This window comes from Mixophyes fleayi, chromosome 7, assembly GCF_038048845.1.
Source record: "Mixophyes fleayi isolate aMixFle1 chromosome 7, aMixFle1.hap1, whole genome shotgun sequence".
Lineage (NCBI taxonomy): Eukaryota > Metazoa > Chordata > Amphibia > Anura > Limnodynastidae > Mixophyes > Mixophyes fleayi.
The window spans coordinates 128438560-128459334 of NC_134408.1; the positions used below are offsets into that span (position 1 = coordinate 128438560).

General features: G+C 39.6%; 1 protein-coding gene across 1 annotated transcript in view; it reads right to left on the reverse strand.

Annotated features, from left to right (window-relative positions):
* Window positions 1-20775, reverse strand: part of XIRP2 (xin actin binding repeat containing 2) — a 228763-nt gene that overhangs the window by 152396 nt on the left and 55592 nt on the right. The window lies entirely within an intron of this gene.

Genomic DNA, 20775 nt, shown 5'->3' on the forward strand with positions numbered 1-20775 from the left:
TTGGTGTGTAGAAGATATAGGACTGGCTGTATATGTTAAAAAGCATAATGAGCCCTACATTCCAAACCCACGAAACATACCAGTTTTAGGTGTAAGGTAGATTGCTATATCTATCATACAGGCCTATGATAACTTTTGTATACATTTTTCCTTTGTCTTTTTGTTTTATGTGATTTTTTGTTTTTTATTAATACATTTTTTTATTAGAAGCATTTTGTATTTACAGAAAACAAAATATGAAATCAATCACGTTTTACAGATGCACATAAGACATAAAGGTATCGACTTAGACACCCAAAAAAATGTTATGTCAATCCTTTATAGTAAACTTACAATAAATAATAGAATTAAGTCAAATATTCATTAAGAACAATAATCAACAAATTATGTACATCGATATGCTTGTAGAATAACCCAATAAGTAGAATTCCTCAACTTATACATATACTTTCCTACCTCTCCCGCGGCCAGAGGCAAACAGCACCCTACGATATATGTTCGTAATTTCCTATATATATATATATATATATATATATATATAAACTATTATAAAATATTAGAATATTAGGTGGGTCACTTGTTAATTCCCTTAGATTATACCAAGACATGAACTTAAGACACTCATGAATTTGTTTCTTCGTGGTTAATGATGAGGTATCAATATAGCTTTCCCACGTTGAGAAAAAGCGTTCTGCTTTTACTTCCTTGTCCAGTGACGTTTTATGTGTTTTTGTCGAGCTGGTAGGCAGTGTGTTAAGCAAAGCTAACTGCACAGTCACTAATTCAGGTTAGAATATTCCAAATAGACTATAACAGCATAAACCTAAAATAAATATCTATGTACTGCCCTGTTGAAAGACCACTGTATTTTTCCTTCAGGGAAACAATTGCATTTTTTCCTTTCTGGCCAACTATTGTAGTTTAGTAGTCCAATGACAGAGGGAAGAAGTCATTGAGAATGAATCCCTTCCATTTACATATTGGTGAGTATATTTAGTTTTGGACTGTCTGAGGCAGATACCGAGGTGGTGTCCAGCTGATTCCTTATACAGTAGAGTAAGTGCTCAATTGATCTCATGGAGAATGGAAACCACCTCCAAACTGAAAGTCCAATCGCAGAGCAGTGTCACACCTCCAGAAAGACAACCCGATGAGGTATAATAAAATGTAGGATTAACCAGAAATGCAAAATACATTGTTCAGTGGTAACTTGACATTTCACTGCACTTCTAATAAGAAGCAAAGTACTACCCCCAGTATTACTGCCCACTCCAATATAGACAGCTGAAGCTCCTCACACATCTATAGAAGAGTGTTCTGATTGGGTCTGATTTAGGTCAAAATAGCTGAGAGTGCAGCAGTTAAACTGTTGTGACATCACTGGCCCAGCCCCAGCTTATGAATCAAATCCAACATTGTGCTACTGCCCAGTAAGTCTGCAATGTAGTCATTTACTCTCGATTTTCTGCTTTATTAGAGAAGCACCTTCTTCAAAACATGGCAACCTGCTGCAGAGGAGTCATGAGTAGGAATAAACAGCCAATGCTATATATTAATGTTAAATGTCACCTGATGTAGACCATGATGTACAAATGACCATGATCCTTTGATTTGTGTACACAGTTTAAGGTACTGATGATTGTGAGCTTGTATGTAGAACATTTCTTAGGATTTTGGCAAGAAAGGAGACAAGTGGTACCAGAATGATGGACATTATCCTTCATCAATTGGAAAATAGGTAATTGCTTGTTGAAACCTTACATGGTCTCTCCCCATTTTCACTATACCCTATGATCAAGTGGCTCCAGAAACTCTTCATACGCTGCGTTGACTTCGATGTCAGTCCTGGCACACAAAAGGAACCCGAAATCTTCAAAAACTTTCTCGCGAAGCAGAATGTCACTGGCGTAAATCTCGTACCTCTAATGACATCCACACCTATACAAACTTCAATCTCTCATCTCTGCTCAGGCTTCTAACACAAAATGCTTTTTTAACACATTTAAATTTCTTCTCAACCCTCCCACCTCAAACCCTCCGACTACTATAAGTGGCCAAGATCTTGCCTCCTACTTCAAGGACAAGATTGATAAGATCCGACTTGATTGATAAGACTTGACTTGAAGTGGAATTATTTTCCTCAACAAACAGCCAGTTGAATTCTTTTCCAGTATCCTCTGACACCATCTCATCATTTGATCCCTCAAATGAAGATGAAGGGCCTGAGTCATTAAGGAATGTAAAGCAAAGAAAGGAGCAAATGTTCTCTGGGACAAACCATATTAAATACTGGAAGTTTTTTCACCTAGCATACAAATAATTGATAGCCTTATTTTTACACTGAAATTTAAAATTGATCTAGGACATGACCTATGCAAACTGTAAATCTGTCTCCATATTTTAAATTTATCTCCCCCTCTAATGCAGCATGGTTTTGCCCAGGTGCAAAGTTACTCCTTTTTATGCTTTGCTCTCCTTAATGATTCAGGCCTGAAGTATCTACTCTCTTCTTATCTTACTACTCTTCCACTTGTCCTCTTAATCCTATACTCTCACAAATTGGTAGATCCTGGTCTCCTGTGCTCATTCCAACCTTAACTAAAATTTGTAACCTCTCACTCTATGTACTTTCCTTCATTATTCAAGCATGCAGTGATTATTCCTGTTCTGAAAAAACAAAATTGTGATCCAAACTCTCTCAAATTACTGTGCTAGCTCTCAGCTCCCATGCCCTCAAAGCTTCTTGAGAGAATTGCCTGCACTCGCCTCACCCACTTTCTTTTCTCATACAACCTTTTGGATCCTCTTCAGTCAGGATTTAATTCCCAACACTCCACAGACACTGTGTTGACTAAGGTTGTCAATGATTTGGTCACTGCAAAATCTAGAGGCCATTACTCACTTCTTATCCACCTTGATCTTTGTGCTGCATTTAACACTGTTGAACACTCTCCTCTCATACACACACTGCAATCCCTATGGTACTCATCCTACCTTCATAATCATTCTTTCAGTGTTAGTTTCTCTGTATTCACCTCCTATCCACTTCCCCTATCATTTGGAATGCAACAAGGCTCAGTCCTTAGCAATCTGGCTGGACCAATAACTAGCACTTAGCCTCATGTGCTAAACTCCCATTGTCCCATAGATTGTAAGCTTGCACGCAAGGGCTTCTTACCGCTCTGTCTGTTTGTATTACCCAGTATTGATTTATTGCTGTGTTTGCTCCCAATTGCGAAGCGATATGAAATTTCCTAGCTCTATATTAATAAATAGTGATGATGATGATGGTTTAGACTATGATAATGGAAGCAATATGAAAGAGAAAGAAAATGGTGTGCAAGTATTTTGAATGTCAATCCTGTGCATAGTTTGTTTCTTAAACCCTCTTTATTATTAGCTGGTTGATATCTATGATGCCCTAATTGATATCTAAAATGACAGGAGCATCTGGCAATACATTATGAGTGAAGGCATGAGGTCTTGCAAAAGACCTTTCTAGTTTCAAGTTTGTAGTTTCTCTTGTGTGTTATAACATATAGTTGGATATGAATATACCAATCAAGCAATTTCAGCCAAAGGAATTTGGCAAACACAATGCCATTAAGCAAATTAACAAAACAAAGGAGTTTCTTGTAGTCTGCAGGAGGGATGGATGGTTTGCAAAATCACTGATGAGTTGGGGATACCAACACAGTTTGAAACAGATTCCGTTTGTACTAGCAAAAAGAGGAAGCAGTTCACTGATCCCCAAGGACAAATTCAAAGTCAACTTTACTTTGGCTGCAGCAGTATAATCAGTAGAAGAAAGATCCACATAGATTAATTAAATTCGTTTTGTGTTTGCCTTCCTCTATAATGTGCACAGTTTGCAGAATAGAACATCAAAGCAAATTATGGAATATTGCTGCAAGTTAGGGCGAGCTTTACTCCAAAGATATTAATGCTTCAGATGTGGGCATTGAACGGCATGGCACTGGTCTTGCATTGCAAGATGATTTCCAGAGTGAACAGCTCTACAAGATGTAGTAAACTTTGTGATTAAAAATTAAATGCCATAGGCCCCAACACATTTATTGCTCTTCACATTGTCTTGACCCATCTTGTGTTTGCGGTCTGCACAAACATACATTTAAACTTCAACGATGCTAGAAATACTTGTTGGGCAATCTACCTTGACAATAGATCATGAAATAGCTCAAAAAGTTGATGTGAAAGAACTCATTTGTTTGTTAAAGTAAAAATGAAAAAAATGTTTTGTGTTGTTATTATTGTTTTTTGTTGTTGTTGAGAAATAGAAAAATGTAACATTAAATGTAGAATGTGTATTAATTTGTTTTCAAAAACCAAGTGCATTGTCCCGGATGGTGGTACATTATTAACACACCTGTCAGAGCTACAGAATGTTCTGTGGAAAAGGTGCGGCTAGTGGGAAAGGGTGGGGAAAAGCCAATGATTGGTGCTTGTGGGCTCCAATATGCAAATTCAGATATAGATACACCCCTGAGTATCTTTATTAGTATGTCCATTATTCTGGAGTCAGCCTGGCTGATTTATGTGATGGTTAGGTGACAGCTTGTAAAATTCAGCGTATAGATGTCTTTTGGATGACCCAGTCCTCTGTTTACACCCCAGGGTAAATCATTTACATATTTTAATGCCACTAGTAAGAAGAATGTATTTTCTTATTGAAAAATTTCATGCTCTATGATTTATTTAACATCATCTTCCCGATCAAAAGAAAGCAATAACGTTCCTGACTGAAACAAAAGGTAGATGAAAGAAGCCTGCCCTGGAGACGAGAACATCCAGCACACTGTCACGTTTCAGATTCCGCGTATCACTTATATGAATAAACAGCAGCATGGAAGAACAAAAGAACATGCCATATAAAAGAGCTATACTAATCCCATGCCGGAATAGAGTTTAAAAAGAGTTAATATAGACACAGTGACTTTCTCACAAAATACAGAGGACTTTTGCTGAATTAAGAACTATTAATAAAACACATTTCAATAATGACTTATAGTTTATTACTATGTTGTATTCTGCTCTGTGTTTGTTAATTCTGAGTTTCCGCATTGGTCTGTGAGTAAATCTGGGAGGACAATAGGGTCAAATCATTCTCCACTGTGGTGTGGATGGGAATGAGTTTGGGATGAATAAAAAGTGAGGCCAATTTCTTCCAGAGAAATGCGTGAGTCGGTGTAAACATAACGAGTATTGCCGCGGAGCTTGCAGGTCATGGTAAAGCAAATAGTGATCCCTATTGCTGGCAAAAGCCCCTTCGATATTTAGGCCGATGCAATATAATAAGCCTAATCTTGTTTGCCTTTTCATAAATAGGTGTGATTTAAATGCAATGTTTATCTTATTGCAAAATTACATTGAATTGTAGTACATTTTCATATATGATTTAAAACTTATAACTAAAATAGACCAAGACGAATAGAAAAGTCACAACAATTGTGATATGTGCTTCAAATTAATTTAGAAGTAAATGCATAAAAATGGAATAAAAGATTTTACGGTAATGGATTATAGACTTTTATGTAGTGATAAAATGTAGCTTTTATAGCATGTGTATATATATCTTTTTCAGCTCTCTTTGATTGAATGCTCAATAATTCTGTTTTATGTAGATCCAGAAACTGCAAGGAGTTTATGCAGGGCCGGTGCCAAGATTTTGGGGTTTTGTTTCCTGTTATCATGATGGGATGCTCTCTCTGCCTCTTACAAAGAATGTTCCTGCACAAAGCCACGAGTCCCGCCGCAATCCATTCTTCTGCTATCGCCATAGGAAGCGATAGCAGGAGAAATTCAGTGAATAAATGCTTTATTATTTAAATAAGTAACTTTTTACATGGGAACCATATTAAAATATTTTGTTCTATGCTTAAATTTTTTTTAAATGTATTTATTTATTCTTTTTTGCAACAAGTGGAACTGAATGCCCAAGTCCAGGATTTCAGTTCCATTCAGCAGGGTCATATCTGTAGGGCAGGTCTGGCTAATCTGTTTCTCTCCAGGTGTTGTGAACTACAAGCCCCAGCATGCTTTGTCAGCAGATAGCTAGTCAATAGCTGGCCAGGTATGTTGGAACTTGTAGTTTCCCAACACCTGGGGAGCCACAGGTTGGCAAGGCCTAGCCTAGAGGCTGTCCCAGCGAAGTAGTAAGTTGAGCCTTAATCATACTTGCCAACTCTCCCGGAATGTCCGGGATACTCCCGCAATTCGCGTAAGTCTCACGGACTCCCGGGAGAGTGCGGCAATCTTCCGGATCTGCCCACTTCCTAGTGAAGTGAGCAAAATTGGGTCCAAAATGACTTGATTCACCGGGAATCGTGACGTGATTTTCGGAGCCCCGTTCCCTGCCCGCCCACCTTCCCCGGCAGGCTCCCGGATCATACTTGCCATAAGTTGGCAAGTATGGCCTTAATGCTCACAGCCAGTATTGCCGGACATCTGTGTATCGCTGAGTGTAAAAACTGGAGTGTAACCACATTGTTTAAACAAAAAGACACCAAATATGCTACATGCCTAATCTGACACTAAATCTATTATTCGGAGACATATCTGGTGCTAAATATAGGCCAGTATCATATGCAAAGCCATATCCAATCTTGAGTACAATATCCACAGCAACGTTTAGATCCACAGCCTAATTTACAAAGCCATATCTGGTGCCAAGTCTGATATGAGGATCCATATCTAGTTGCAAGTTTAATATACAGAGCCAAATCTGGTGCAATGTGTACTATGGTGAGCCATATCTGATAGTGAGTTTGCTTTGCAAAATCTTATCTAGTGCCCAGACTGCTAGACAGGCCCATATCTGCTGCACAGTCTTCTATGCAGAAGTATACACACATGTCTAATGGGCAGCACGGTGGCTTAGTGGTTAGCACTTCTGCCTCACAGTGCTGGGGTCATGAGTTTGATTCCCGACCATGGCCTTATCTGTGAGGAGTTTGTATGTTTTCCTCGTGTTTGCGTGGGTTCCTCAGGGTTTCCCCCCACATTCCAAAAATATACTGGTAGGTTAATTGGCTGCTATCAAATTGACCCTACTCTCTTTCTCTCTGTCTGTGTATGTGTTTGTATGTATGTTAGGGATTTTAGACTGTAAGCTCCAATGGGGCAGGGACTGATGTGAGTGAGTTCTTGTACAGCGCTGCAGAATTAGTAGCGCTATATAAATAGCTGCTGCTGATGATGCCTAACATGCAATGCTTTATCTGGCACAGAGTGTGCCATATCTAGTGCCAAGTATTACTACTAGGTCTATTTTTCCCCTGTAGCTCTTTCTTCCTCTAGGCAAGTTCCGGCCCACTGTCGGCCTATTGGCTGACAGTGTTGTACCTGTCCAGCACTGAACTCCAGCAGTCAATGAACATTAAGTGTATCACAGGAACCTGAACCGCTGTCTCTTAGGTATTCAAGAGAGATTGGGGGGAGTGTGTGACCAGCACCATGAAGTGAGGTGACAGGCAGTGGATGTAAAGACATGCTGTGCCTGCCGCTACTGTTATCTCCTTTCATGATGCCACTTCAGGTAGCAGGATCCATATGCAGTAGATAGGAAGTAGAAGGGTTATTATAATTAGAACTTTTAAGTGGTTTAGCGCATGAGCAGACCTCCTGGAGGGGGGTGAGAACCCAAAAAAGATATATATAGATAGAAATACAGACAGGTTAATGACATCTGTGGTCTGAATTCTGGTAGCAACCAGACATCTTGGTTTTGATCACGATTATTATTATTAATTTATAAGATGCAACAAATTCCGTAGAGCTGGATACAGAAGCAAATAACAGATGATATTATACACGCAAATAGCACAGATGAGTATGAGTAATGCTTTGGGGAGTCACATATAGTGCAGCAATAGATATGACAGGACATACAAGGGAAAGGAGACAGACGTGGAACAATAGATAGAGAGGACCGTGCCCATGAGAGCTTACATTCTAGAGGGAGGGGTGGTGAGAGACAGTAGAACCAACTGGGAGAAAATGGCACTCAAAGGAAGAGGAGCTGATGGATAAGATGGTCTGGAGGTGGTAGGGTAGACAAGCTTGAAAAGGTGAGTCTTGACCGAGCTTTTGAAGGTTTGAAGGTTGGTGGAGAGTCGAGTGAGGCGGGGTAGGGCATTCCAAAGTTTGGGGGCAGCACAGCACAAGGTTTGGAGAAGAGCATGGGAGGAGGTAATAAGAGGTGAGTTGAGGCGAAGGTCAGAGCGGAGCGGCCATGTGGGTATGTACCTCAAGACAAGGTCGGAGATGTAACGGGGAGAAGTTTTGCTGAGGGATTTGTAAGTGAGGGTAAGGAGTTGGAACTGAATTCTGAACCGGATATAGAGCTAATGTCAGAGTGGTAGCGGAAGCTGAGTGAAGGGAGAGAAAGATGAGCCTAGCTACAGCATTTTGGATGGATTGACAGTCAAAAACGTGAGAGTCAGGAAGGCCAGTGAGAAGGAGGCTGCAATAGTCAAGATGAGAAATGATGAGTGGATGGACCAGGAATGATTTTGGTTGCTTCCTGAGAATGGAAGGGACGGATTTTCGTCATGTTACAGAGGAGAAACTGTCAGTATTTGGTGATGGACTGGATATGAGAGGTAAAGCTGAGGGCAGAGTCAAGGGTGACTCCAAAGCAGCGGGCTTGGATGACGGGGAGAGTGATATGTTGTCAATGAAGAGGGAAATATTGGGAGGGGGAGATGTTGAGTTTGAGGTAGTGCTGTGGCATCCAGATAGTTACAGCAGAGAGACAGCTAGATACTTGAAATAGGAAGAAGGGAGAGAGGTCAGGGGAGGAAAGGTAGATTTGAGTGTCATCAGCAAAAAGGTGGCAGTCGCGACCAAATAACTGAATGATCAACGATAGAACGATGTTGGGCAAATGTGGAACTGTGTACGAATTCACAGCCAGCAGCGTAGGCAGATATCTGTAGAGTGTGTACAGAGTCAAGATCTTTTCAGCAGATTATGAGAGATGAAGATCACAGATCTGAAGGTAAATTGCGTAGGTGTTTACACATGAATCGGTATGCTCATTGTGACTTTCAAACGCTGGTGAAATTGTTACAGAAATTGCATCTGAAGTAACATTGCATAGGTGTGTTACCCATCTTAAGGATAACCTTTTACCCACTTTGAAAATATCTGAAACATTGTTTCAACAACGTAAAATAAAAAATAACAGTCAAGCTCTACTCTAGTCATCAGAGACATAGGGGTAAATGTATCAAACAGAGAGTTTTCCGGCAGGTTTGAAAAGTGGAGATGTTGCCTATAGCAACCAATCAGATTCTAGCTATCATTTGCAGAATGTACTAAGTACATGATAGCTACAATCTGATTGGTTTTTCTAACCCGCCGGAAAACTCTCAGCTTGATACATTTACCCCATAACGTGGATGTGACAAGCTTTTCAAACACATTTCATACAAATTGATAGAACCTCTAGAATACAAGTAGAAATAATTTTACTATGTTTACAAATAATTAGAAAATAATATTTTATCAATTAATAGATAAGAAAACAAAATATGCATCGGGTCTTGTTTTAATCAGATTTGCTTATGGTTGAATAGCTGCTAACACACAGGAATTGTATATTCTAGTCAACATACACACTTCCTCATCTCAGTGTAGTGACAGTATTTATACAGCTTGTGTTACAGCATCTAATGTAGTGGTAATCATATATTGTAAGCTCTGTATAACTGGTGAGTGTTATATCTGTGTATCTATTAACAGTGTGGACTACATATAACCTCCCAGTTGCAGTATTTAAGTTATTTAATAATACCTGAAACTGCAAGTTTACATTTCATACACGAAATCCCCACAGGCATAAATGAGATTTTTTTGCCCTCAATGGCCATATTAGTGTCTATGATGTATATAAAATATGCCCCCAAATACTGATATAAATCATTTTTATACTGTTCACTTGCTGCTCTGTGAATTGGAAGTGGTGCTATTTGAAGCACAATACAGTATTTTAAAACAATTCTCCTTTGAAGGCTTCACCTTTTATAAAAACTTGCATGCTCTCTAAAGTGATTATCACTCCTTCTTTTTATGCAAGATTGCACAAAAGTCTTAAATGCGCTGACACTTCTTTCACGGGAATAATGATTGTTTTAAGCTAGCAAATTATTAAATATGGGGTATTTGCTATCTAAGAAGAAATAAAATGCTGAGTATTTAGAATGTTGTTTTGATTGTCTTCAAAACAAGAACGTATTATAAATACCGTAGCAGAACCAATTTAGCTAATTAAAATATAAATTTTCGTCTATGAAGCACATATCTGCAAACAGAACTGATATCAGGGGTAATATTGGCACATTTGGGGCTGTGTACTCAATGTTTGTTTGGATAATGATAGGGCCTCTGCAGATCAGGATTGTAATCAATTGTTTCCTATACGTTCTCCCAATATTATGCCATGTAATACTGTATGATAAGGGTGAAACACATTATTCAGGCTTAAACTGACCACACTGCAGCTCTGTCAAATGGACTGTACACCTATATTTTCATATTTCCCTTCGAATTTGTCTAATGTGACTAATAAAGAATGATATTATAACATATTTCCAATAAAGGACTGTATGCAGTTTCTATGGCACTAATAGAAAGTCTGTTAACGTGCTCATCATTCAGTATTCAGGCATGAATTGTGTCCATCCAAGCATAATCATCCCACAATAAATAAGTTTGAGGAGTGGCAAAGTGATAAAGACAATAGGTGTGGCATCACCGGGAGCGACTAAGGAGTATATTTACTAAGCTGCAGGTTTGAAAAAGGTGAAGATGTTGCCTATAGCAACCAATCAGATTCTAGTTATCATTTATTTAGCACATTCTACAAAATGACAGCTAGAATCTGATTGGTTGCTATAGGCAACATTTCCACTTTTTCAAACCTGCAGTTTAGTAAATCTAGCCCTTAGACTTCACTGGAAGCATTAAAAGTTTGAAACTATGACAGAGAGCAGGGAAAGAAGGGGCAGACATCGCCCCTTAATGTGCTCATTGCCTGAACCGAGAGATGGCATAATACTATTTCTAGCATTTCCCTATGCTAGGTACAATTGAGCACAATTTTGTACAATTAGTTGTACAATTGCAATTAAGTTCTATTTTTAAGTCAGTGTCTTTTTAAAGGTAACAAGGGATTGAGCAATTGTTCTCCCTTTAATTACAGACAGATGAATCAACATTTAACAGGTACTAACTGTTATCATAGTTCAAAAACGGAGCTAATCTCCTTTCCATCAGCTAGCAGAAGCTACCACCAGAGACCATTATTTATGTTGACAACATGACAATAAACCGTACCACAAGCTCGCTGTCTAAGTGTCATCCTTAAATCAGAACTGTCATTTTGTTTCAATCTATGTCCAAATCCTCCTGTATAAGAAGCATCTCCCAAATATGCACATACGGTGCGAATACATTGTACCCTTTGTCACCCATATACCATGGAACTTGAAATTAATTTAATTAAATTTTGTCCAGCTGTATGCACACATTCTAACCCTTAAAATCATAATGAAAATAACATTTACAACAAATTCTTAATAATTAATTTAACTTAATTATTAAAATACCCGGGTTTGATAAGAGATCATACCTTTAGAGTAAGCACTATAAACTTGCTCATGTACAACCGATGACATTCCAGATCTCACAACAGACTAATTGGCAACCGCCATCAATGGTAGTAGTCCGTCCCCCCACCCCGCAAAAAAAAGCAGAGCGGGGCCTCTTCTGAGCATGTGCAGAGCAGGCATACCTCCACTGCACATGTGACGGTCTTTGGGAAGTGATGTGGGGTCTTTGGATGGGGAATTTCCCCTCCGGGCCCCATAGTGGCTGCCCCCCCCCCCCACACCCACAGTAGTTCTGCCCTGTTCTGTTACTGGTGGTTGTGCAAACCCCTCTCACTGTATTACTTGTAACGTTCTTTCAAAGACATTTCAAATATTATTTTTCACTTATTTGACAACTAGAGCTATAAACCACATCCCTAATTGTAAATGCAGCTTATGTCCAATAGTATGGTAAATAGAGAATTGTTCTAATATAATTAATTATAATTAATAACATTAGTAATGTACATACTTATGTTCTTATTGGTTGGATTCTCTATATTGAGAAATTTGAAATGCATAGAAATATAAAAATTGCCATTATCAAAAACTGAAGCAAAAAGGTCCATATACTTGTTCATGCATTTAAGCACAAAAACAGTGACTATAGGGGCCTATTAGTCATGGATTTGGGAGATGACAGTGGAAATACTTTACAATGCGCACCTGAGGCGCACAACAGATTACCTTAGTTTTGCACTGATGGTTTTGCAATGGTCCAGCCAATGTACAAAAAGGTGCACGTCTCTTCTCTGCACTAGTGCACCTCAGTGGTCCATCCAACGCAAATAAAGGTGCAAGTCTCCCCTCTGCACTGGTGCACCTCAGTGGTCCATCCAACGCAAATAAAGGTGCATGTCTCCCCTCTGCACTCGTTGCCCTCAATTGTCCATCCAATACACATAAAGCTACCTGTCTCTTCTCTGCACTGGAGCACATCAATGGCCCATCCAATGCAAATAAAGGTGCATGTCTCCTCTCTGCACTTGTACCCCTTAATGGTCCACCAATGCACATAATTGTCTTCTCTCTGCACTGGTGCCTCTTAGTGGTCCATCTAATGCACATAAAGGTATGCGTCTTCTCTCTGCACTGGTGCCTCTCAATGGTCCATCCAACGCATATAAAGGTGCATGTCTTCTCCTTGCACTGTTGCCCCTCATTGGTCCATCCAATCAACATAAAGGTACATGTCTCCTCTCTGCACTGGTGCCCCTCAATGTTCCATCCAACGCACATAAAGGTGCATGTCTCCTCTCTGCACTGGTGCCCCTCAATCACTAGCTGATAGGGAGTGTTAGTCATCTATTGCCATTTGGAGGCACTTAGGGTACCTTTTGGTAAGTTAGCTCTCAATTTAAAAAAACACATGAATATATGACTCTGTTCATAGGGACTCTCATTGTTTAGAGTTAGGACCACCCTATTAGCAGAAGCGACGTGAAGTGACGGGTGGCTTATCATACATTTGAAAATGTATATAACTGAGAATTCTGCATTTTTATGTACACATAGAACAGCCGCTCTTTTACTGGCTCACAGCAGCGTTGCTGGGTGACTTTTCTCTGTAACTTTTATAAATGTCAGCATTTGCACATTTTTCTTTTTTCAGAGGATATCTGACTGTTTAGTTACAATTCATCTGACAGCACAAAATACACATTCAGACAATATACAAGAACATAGACATGAAAATGTCTTAATGGCAAAATTGGGCATTTGTGGTCACTGGTCAAGCTGTATCTGCCAATATTTCAGAGGGTCACAATTGGGTACAAGTTAAGTATGTCTTTACCATTTTCTCTCTATAAGTTGCAGAATTGAGTGTCTCTTAATCACATTTTTTCACAAAACACCTGTATCATTCCTATCAAAATAAATTTTGAGGGATTGTTAATAGATTTTCTCTTTCGCTAGGAGTGACAGTTAGCTGAATCGCATTATTCATTCATTATCAATGACATGAGTTTGTTGCAAACACACTGCTACATTCTTACCCTGACATTTCCATTTCTCGCTGCACGAATAACTGAAGAGTTTGTGTAAGCATTACTTGGATGTGACAGTCACATAAAATATATATTGCACAGTGCAAAAGCAGCTTTGTAGCCGCTGTGCACCATGCGTTTACTGAGCAAGATGACGGTGTTTGCGAAAGAGCACAGATTACACCTGCATAAGGGAGGAAAAGAGCTAGGGCAATATGTTCCTCCCAAAGTAAGGAGTGGGTGCACTGGAGTGCCTTATTTTGTAGATTAATGCTGTGACAGGATGGACCTTCTATGCCACCTTGTTGTGTTTCTAAGGACAGGTTGGGCCTGTTTTGCTATCGTTCTCATTCATTAACTTAAACGCCTCCATTTAAACACTGTAGGTGTTGCTATGCTACCATCACCAGGCTACTTCAAGGGCACCTGGAACCGATTCCTTCTCGGTACATACTTGCTACTAGTGCACCACCTTGTTAGCACCTAGGCTGGTACCCCTGACCTCTTCCTTCAGATCAGAGTTGATGTGCATGCTTCCCCCTGGCGTTTCACAATGGACCAGAGCTGCAGGGGAGCAGGCAGAGAGCTATTTCTAGACCCAAAGCTCATTAGAGTGATCTAATCTGTAGTCACAGAAATTTAAACAGGTACATAGACATCAAAGCAGGATCTTGAAGCAGTGAAGTTTATTGTTTAGATAGTTATAATTAAAGATACTAGTGATCATTCAGAAGTACATATGATATTTATTTTACATGGACAACAGAGTTCTTTTTATACAGTTTAAAACATGCCCCTTTAACCAGTCCATGCTGATTCATGCAGCCTCCATATGAATCAGCCTGGAAGGGTTTCACACTATTAATAAAGTTGCCAGTGGCAAGGGGGGGGGGGGGGGAGTCTGTGCTTCTCCCCTGTCCACGAGCTGCCAGCGTGAGGGGGGGCTCAGCCTTGTCTCCACTCCTAGTGCCAAGGACCTTGCCTTGTGGTCAGTGGCAGATCCAGGTGGAGGGGGGGGGGGCGATCGGGGCGATCACCCCCCCTAGCAGGGGCTTGCTGCCGACAGCTGCACACTGTGCAGGTCCGTTCGGTAGTGACAGTATGCTGCCGGCAATCAGAGCAGCGGGGCAGCACACTGCCACTGCCGAGCGGACCTGCACATACTGTGCAGCCGCCGGCAGCCTTAGAAATCAGAAAGGGGGTGGGGCCTAAATCCCCCCCCCCCCTAAAATCGCCCCGGGTATATCAATAGTCTAGATCCGCCCCTGCTTGGGGTCTTGCTCTCCCCTCTGGCCGAGAATAACACCAGAGTGAGAGTGACCAGACCACAGGCAGCAGCCCCCAGTCTGCTGCATCTAGAGCTCTTCGAGTTCCAGTATGCCCTTTAGCATGCTGCGTTCCCCAGCATGCCTGGTATATCCTGGATTAATTTGCGTCAAGAGACATCCAGCACGACGGAGCTGCAGCTGCCAGAGAGGTTCACATCCAGGGAGCTCCTGACTCCCACTTCATCCTGCAGATTCCTGCTGGACCACCAATGATTGGGGCACCCTCCGGCACCACAGTGCGCTGGTACCATGAACAGGGAATGGAGCGGTGATAGGAATGCGCCGGAGGGATCCCATTCCCCACTAGATCACCAGGGAACGGAAGGAACACTTTCATTTTTGGTGAAAATACATTAACTACACATAAAAATGTTATATTTTCCCACTCCTAGCACCTAGCACCACAGTGTCTATACATTAAATATAAGCATTTATTAAATAAAAACTTTTAGAATACACTCCCTGGCGCCTCCGTTTCAATGCTGCGATGCCGGATATACTCTCCCGGTGCCGCAGCGCACATTTTAAATTAGATTTTTATTAAATACACTTTAAATAATTGTTTTATACAACAGTGCCTAGCAACAGTCATTAAACCCCTCCAGCACCAGGTATGAACCCTCCTGATGCCGGAGCACATTTCAAGATGTTCGCAACACGTATGGAGGACCTGGCCACAAATGCAGACTGAGACTGGCTTTTGTGGAAAAAGATTGCTGCAATGACATAAAAGGATAGAAAGGTTGAATTTTCAGGGTTGTACTTTGCTGAGCTGAAGAACGTACAGCCATTTTCACACCGCAAAAGGACTTCAATGTTTCACTCAGAGCTGGCAGTCTTTGGGTCTTATCTTTTAATGGGACCTGTTTTGTGTCTCCATGTTGCACTTTGGTAGAAAATTTTATTTCTAGGCGTCTTCTGAGCAATGTAATAAAATGGTCACACATTTGACATATGTAATAATGACCATCACATTAGACTGATGTATTATGACAGAGAGCATCCACAGGAACAATCCTGTAAGCTCTTTATATAAGTCTATAAACTTAGTATTTGTTGATACTGATTGTCTTATTTATATTCCTTGCACTGTGGTCTGATTTACTAGTGGGCATTATTTTTTTGCATAATTTTGGATCAATTGTGAGCGATTTACATGTCAATTCACCATTGACGAATCTCTGAAATTTGACTAATTTGGAAACTCACCCATCTCTATTTCCAAGCCTTCAGATAATAGATCTCATACCTGTATAATCTCTGAGGAAGTTTCCAGGTGTAATGGGACACACAGATAAAATAGTATGGATTTCTAGACTGCACTACACCAATTTATTAATATTGTTAGATGTGGTTCCGCACTTAGAGGCTGTAACTTGCATCACCAAGAGAGACTTTCCGAGGGTATATAACTTTTCTTACTTAGCCTGTTGTTGATTTCCACACCTAGCCATAAAAAGATCCAAGGGACCCAGTAAGGACACTCACATTTATCCTGATACCTGTGTGGCCGCTTCAGGTAATGTGAATACTCTGATTTACTGAAATTGTGAAAAGAATCCCAAGGGAGATTTATACAACATTCATTAACGATTCACATGAACTAATAACATTAGTGCCACATTAAGGGACTAGAGGGCCTGGAGCTAAATGTGATGGTGGGTCTACTATTACATGAACTAATATATCTATAATATAAATGTCTAGTGGCGTGTGTTAGTCTGTCTGTGTGTGTGTGTAAAAAATAAAACCGAGCTGCAGCGCCACCTGCTGGGCAGAGTTATACACTAACCTACTAAATTGAATTTGGTAAATAGTATTGTCATTCCTTCTATTTGAAAAGTAGATATGCCACTTCTGCATAATATAGCTTATGTTTGGAGAGTGGTGATCACCTGTGTCACGTGACTCATTTCCTTAACGGAATGTACACCTGTAAAGGTAGAACATGCCTAGATATAAAGATATCCTCATGTAAGTTACTTTTTTTGTTTCAAACTGCATTTGGTGTATTATAACAAATAATGTCCCCCCTTACTGTAAAATAAAAAGCATATTAGAAGCCACATCAGAGTCCCATGACCTGTATAGAAGCACTTAGTATACAGTATACTGATTTATTACATTTAAATACTGTTTTTGGTGTACTAGGTGAATATTGGCTATTGGGCAGGGTGTGGGTGGAAAACTTTCGCCCAGGAGGTGAGACTTGGCAGATTAGCCTATTGGGAACATTTTAAAAGAAAAAAAATGCAGGTAGTCCCGTGACCCAGCCTAAGGTAGCCCACTATGGGATAGGTTGATGTCCCGTTGCCCAGCCAGCCCCTGATATTGGGGACCAGGTAAAAAAGAATTCTGGCAAATGTTATTGAACATAAATTTCCATATTTACAAACAACAAACTCATGTTAATTATTTTCATTTTCACCAATGAAAAAATAATGTGAGCTTTCACAAGGAAATCTAAGGCTTCAAATATATTTCTTTCCAGAATGCTGGGAAGAGAACTTTACAGCTGAATGAATATTCTGCTAAATTGTGTTTTAATGACTGCAAGGTAGGAAGCTAGATTTCTATTTGATGGATTTTGCCTGGTCTCCAAGGGTGAAGTTTTAAGCTAGAGTTACGGTAAAGTGGTCAAAAAGGAGCAGATCTAATACCTATCATTTCATAATGTCGTTTTGGGCAATTATTCTCTATTCCTTGTGGATATACCATTTACCTTAAATATACTTTCTTCAGGAGTTTAAAAAGATTCTGATGGAAAGTACTTGTTATTTCCTCACTAAAATTAAACTACATAGAAATGTTATTTTTTGCATAGTTTTTTTAAATACTCTTTTTCATCAAAAGAATGTTGGTAGCAATTTCTTTAAAATGCTGCACTAAAAAAACAAGAAATCAAATTATATAAATTTCTATGCCTTTCACACGTCGTCCATTAATTTAAATCACAGTGGAAAGTGTGGCTGGAATTTCAGTAAAGTTTTAAAAGGGCAATTACAAGAAAAGGTTTTTGAAAGATTAAATGTTATAAGGTGTAGGAAATGGTATAGGAAAACTAGCATTTTCGCTTATGTTTTAAAATATTATTAAATTGTTGTAAAGAGAAAAATAACATTAACATAGTATGTTAAGATTGAATTTATGCCTTTGATGAATCTACTAAAAGTTGAATTGCCCATGAAAAAGATCCAGAAATTAATTTTTAAGAAAAACAGTTAGATTTATTCAGAATAATGTGATTTATAGTGATTTCCATCAGTTTAAAAAACACAAGCAATGTTTTGAAAATCTTTCCCATTTTTCAATGGTGCATTTATTTCAATAATCTAGAAACACAAAATGAATGGGTCCATTGAATTGAATAGTTCCATTGAGCAGAATAGGAAAAGCTTTCTGGATCTCATCAGAAGCATTCATTATTTTCCCATCAATATAGAGATTTGGAAATCTATAATTAGTCTGTGTTGCTGTGGGATCAAAGAGGGGAATATCCCGGACTCTGACATTAGAGTATGGGAAAGGTGATCTGTATTAAATAGAAGTAATAGACTCTTTCAATGTCATTCTTGTTGCAGCTCTGAGCGGGGCAAGTTCATTACTCAATATGTTTTTTTCTTTAACCAATGGATTGCTGAGCTGCAAGTAAGAAGGGGACCCCCTCCCCCCAAGATATAGGTGTGCAATAAAATGGTTAATGATGGTGTGTTTGTGAATATCTATATCAATAAAGGATTTTTGATTAATGTGTGTGTGTCTATTATACTGAATTTTTTTACAGGTGCGCTACTAGTCCCGATGGGCCCTGGGTGCAAGGGCATGCTGGTGCTTGTAGTTCTATGCCAATAAAGACTAACAATATTGAACTGAAGTTGCAGGCAGGGTGACAAAGTGGAAAGTATAGAATCTATGTCTCAGAGATTTTGCTAAATCCTTTTTGTCCCTATATTGCTTTATATTATACTTATGTAGTTTGCCTGTGTCTCTTCATAAAATAGTCTACTGTATTTGTTTGCAATTGTTATTGAAGAATATCCTGAACACTGTCACAAGGCGTGTTTAAAGCACAGATGGAGGACTGGAAATAATCAATCCTATTTTGTAGTTTATGAACATATAAAATATATTTATTTTTATAGAGAAGCTTCCTTTGTTAGTACAAGGCTTATGGACTGTGGTATTCCCTATTGTTGTGATTAGATGCATGGTGGTTTAGAGAAGAGCAGGACACTACCAAATATTATCTCCTGGCATACATTGCCTCAGTTTCTGCTCTACTGCTGAAAACTAGAGAGGCTCAGGCTTGGTTTTCCGAAAACCGAACCCCCCCGAATATCAGCAATCTAAGTACCGAGCAGAACCGGTACTTTCCCACTTCCTCAAATCTGAATCAAGACAAAACGTCATTGTTGCGTTGTAAAATCTTGAGGGTTTTGGATTCCATAAGTACCTCCCTCCCCAGGAGATCCAGCGCCATTGCTCACACAGAAACAGGGGTAGCAGTGTTCTTGTCACTTGACAAAAATTGACTGGAAATGACTGGAAATTAATGTTATTGAGGTTAATAATTATGTTGGAACAAAAAAAGAGCCAAATTATGTGATTTTAGCATTTTTTCTCTTTTTTTAAAAATACAAATCCAAAACCAAAACCAAAACACGTGAGGGCGGTTTGCCAAAACCAAAACGCGAAGTTAATACAGATCCAAAACCAAAACCAAAACATGGGGGTCAGTGAACAACCCTACTGAAAACTCGAAAAATAAAATTCTACCCAGGAAGCTGTAGGACAGGAAAATCATAGGTTCCCAATTTTATGACCCACTTGCCCAGCTCGAGTTGGGAACAGCACTCAAGTTAGTAAACTCCCCAAAAGTTCCCTTAAACAAGAGAAGTATTGTTTTGCCCTCCTTTGTTGGGAAACTATTTAATGGGAGCCTAAAGTTCGTTGACCATACCAGTCTTCGAGAGTAATGAGAAGGTGGAATCTATGGAATAGAGTCTGAAGGATTGCCCCTTTAACATACGGCTATATTAAATAAAAATAAAAAAAGTACCTTCTCCGGTTTTAAAAACCCAGAGTGGGTTTATGGGGCATTGAAACAACAAACAGATTTTAATGTAAGCATTAGTTGTCTAGTTAGTGTGAGGGTTTACTCTCATACTTTGAAAGCATTCTGTAATTTAAATATAAGGCAAAAACTTTTCCCCTGTCAGATGGTGGTTCACAAGAGTACCAGACAACAAGCGTCAGCATATTGATGCTGACTACACCGACAAGACTTACCACAACATCGGGAGTCTGGACAGCTGCTTCCTCGATGACGATCCATCACGGCTTGAAGCAATCCCGATGAAAGAACTCGCTGGCGGCACTGGATGACGTCACTAACATAGGCAACGCTGTTAATGCTGCTCTTAAGGGGGTAATGTAACTATGGGGCCATGTACAATGTACTTAAACGGTTGTACATTGTACATGGCCGCATAGTTACATCGCCTATGTCAGTAACGTCATCCAGTCCCGCCGGGGAAGCAGCTGTCCGGACTCAAGATGTTCTGGTAAGTCTTGTTGGTGTAGTCAGCATCAATGTGCTGACTACAACCGAGATATATATATATATATATATATATATATATATATATATATATAGTGATGCTGACACCCAGCAGGTGACACATCCACTTCTGACCCTAGCTCTGGCTAGACACAGATCTCCTGCCTAGTCACCGGTCAACTAGCTAGCAGAGGTCACTTTGCCCACAGCAACAATACTGGTTTAAG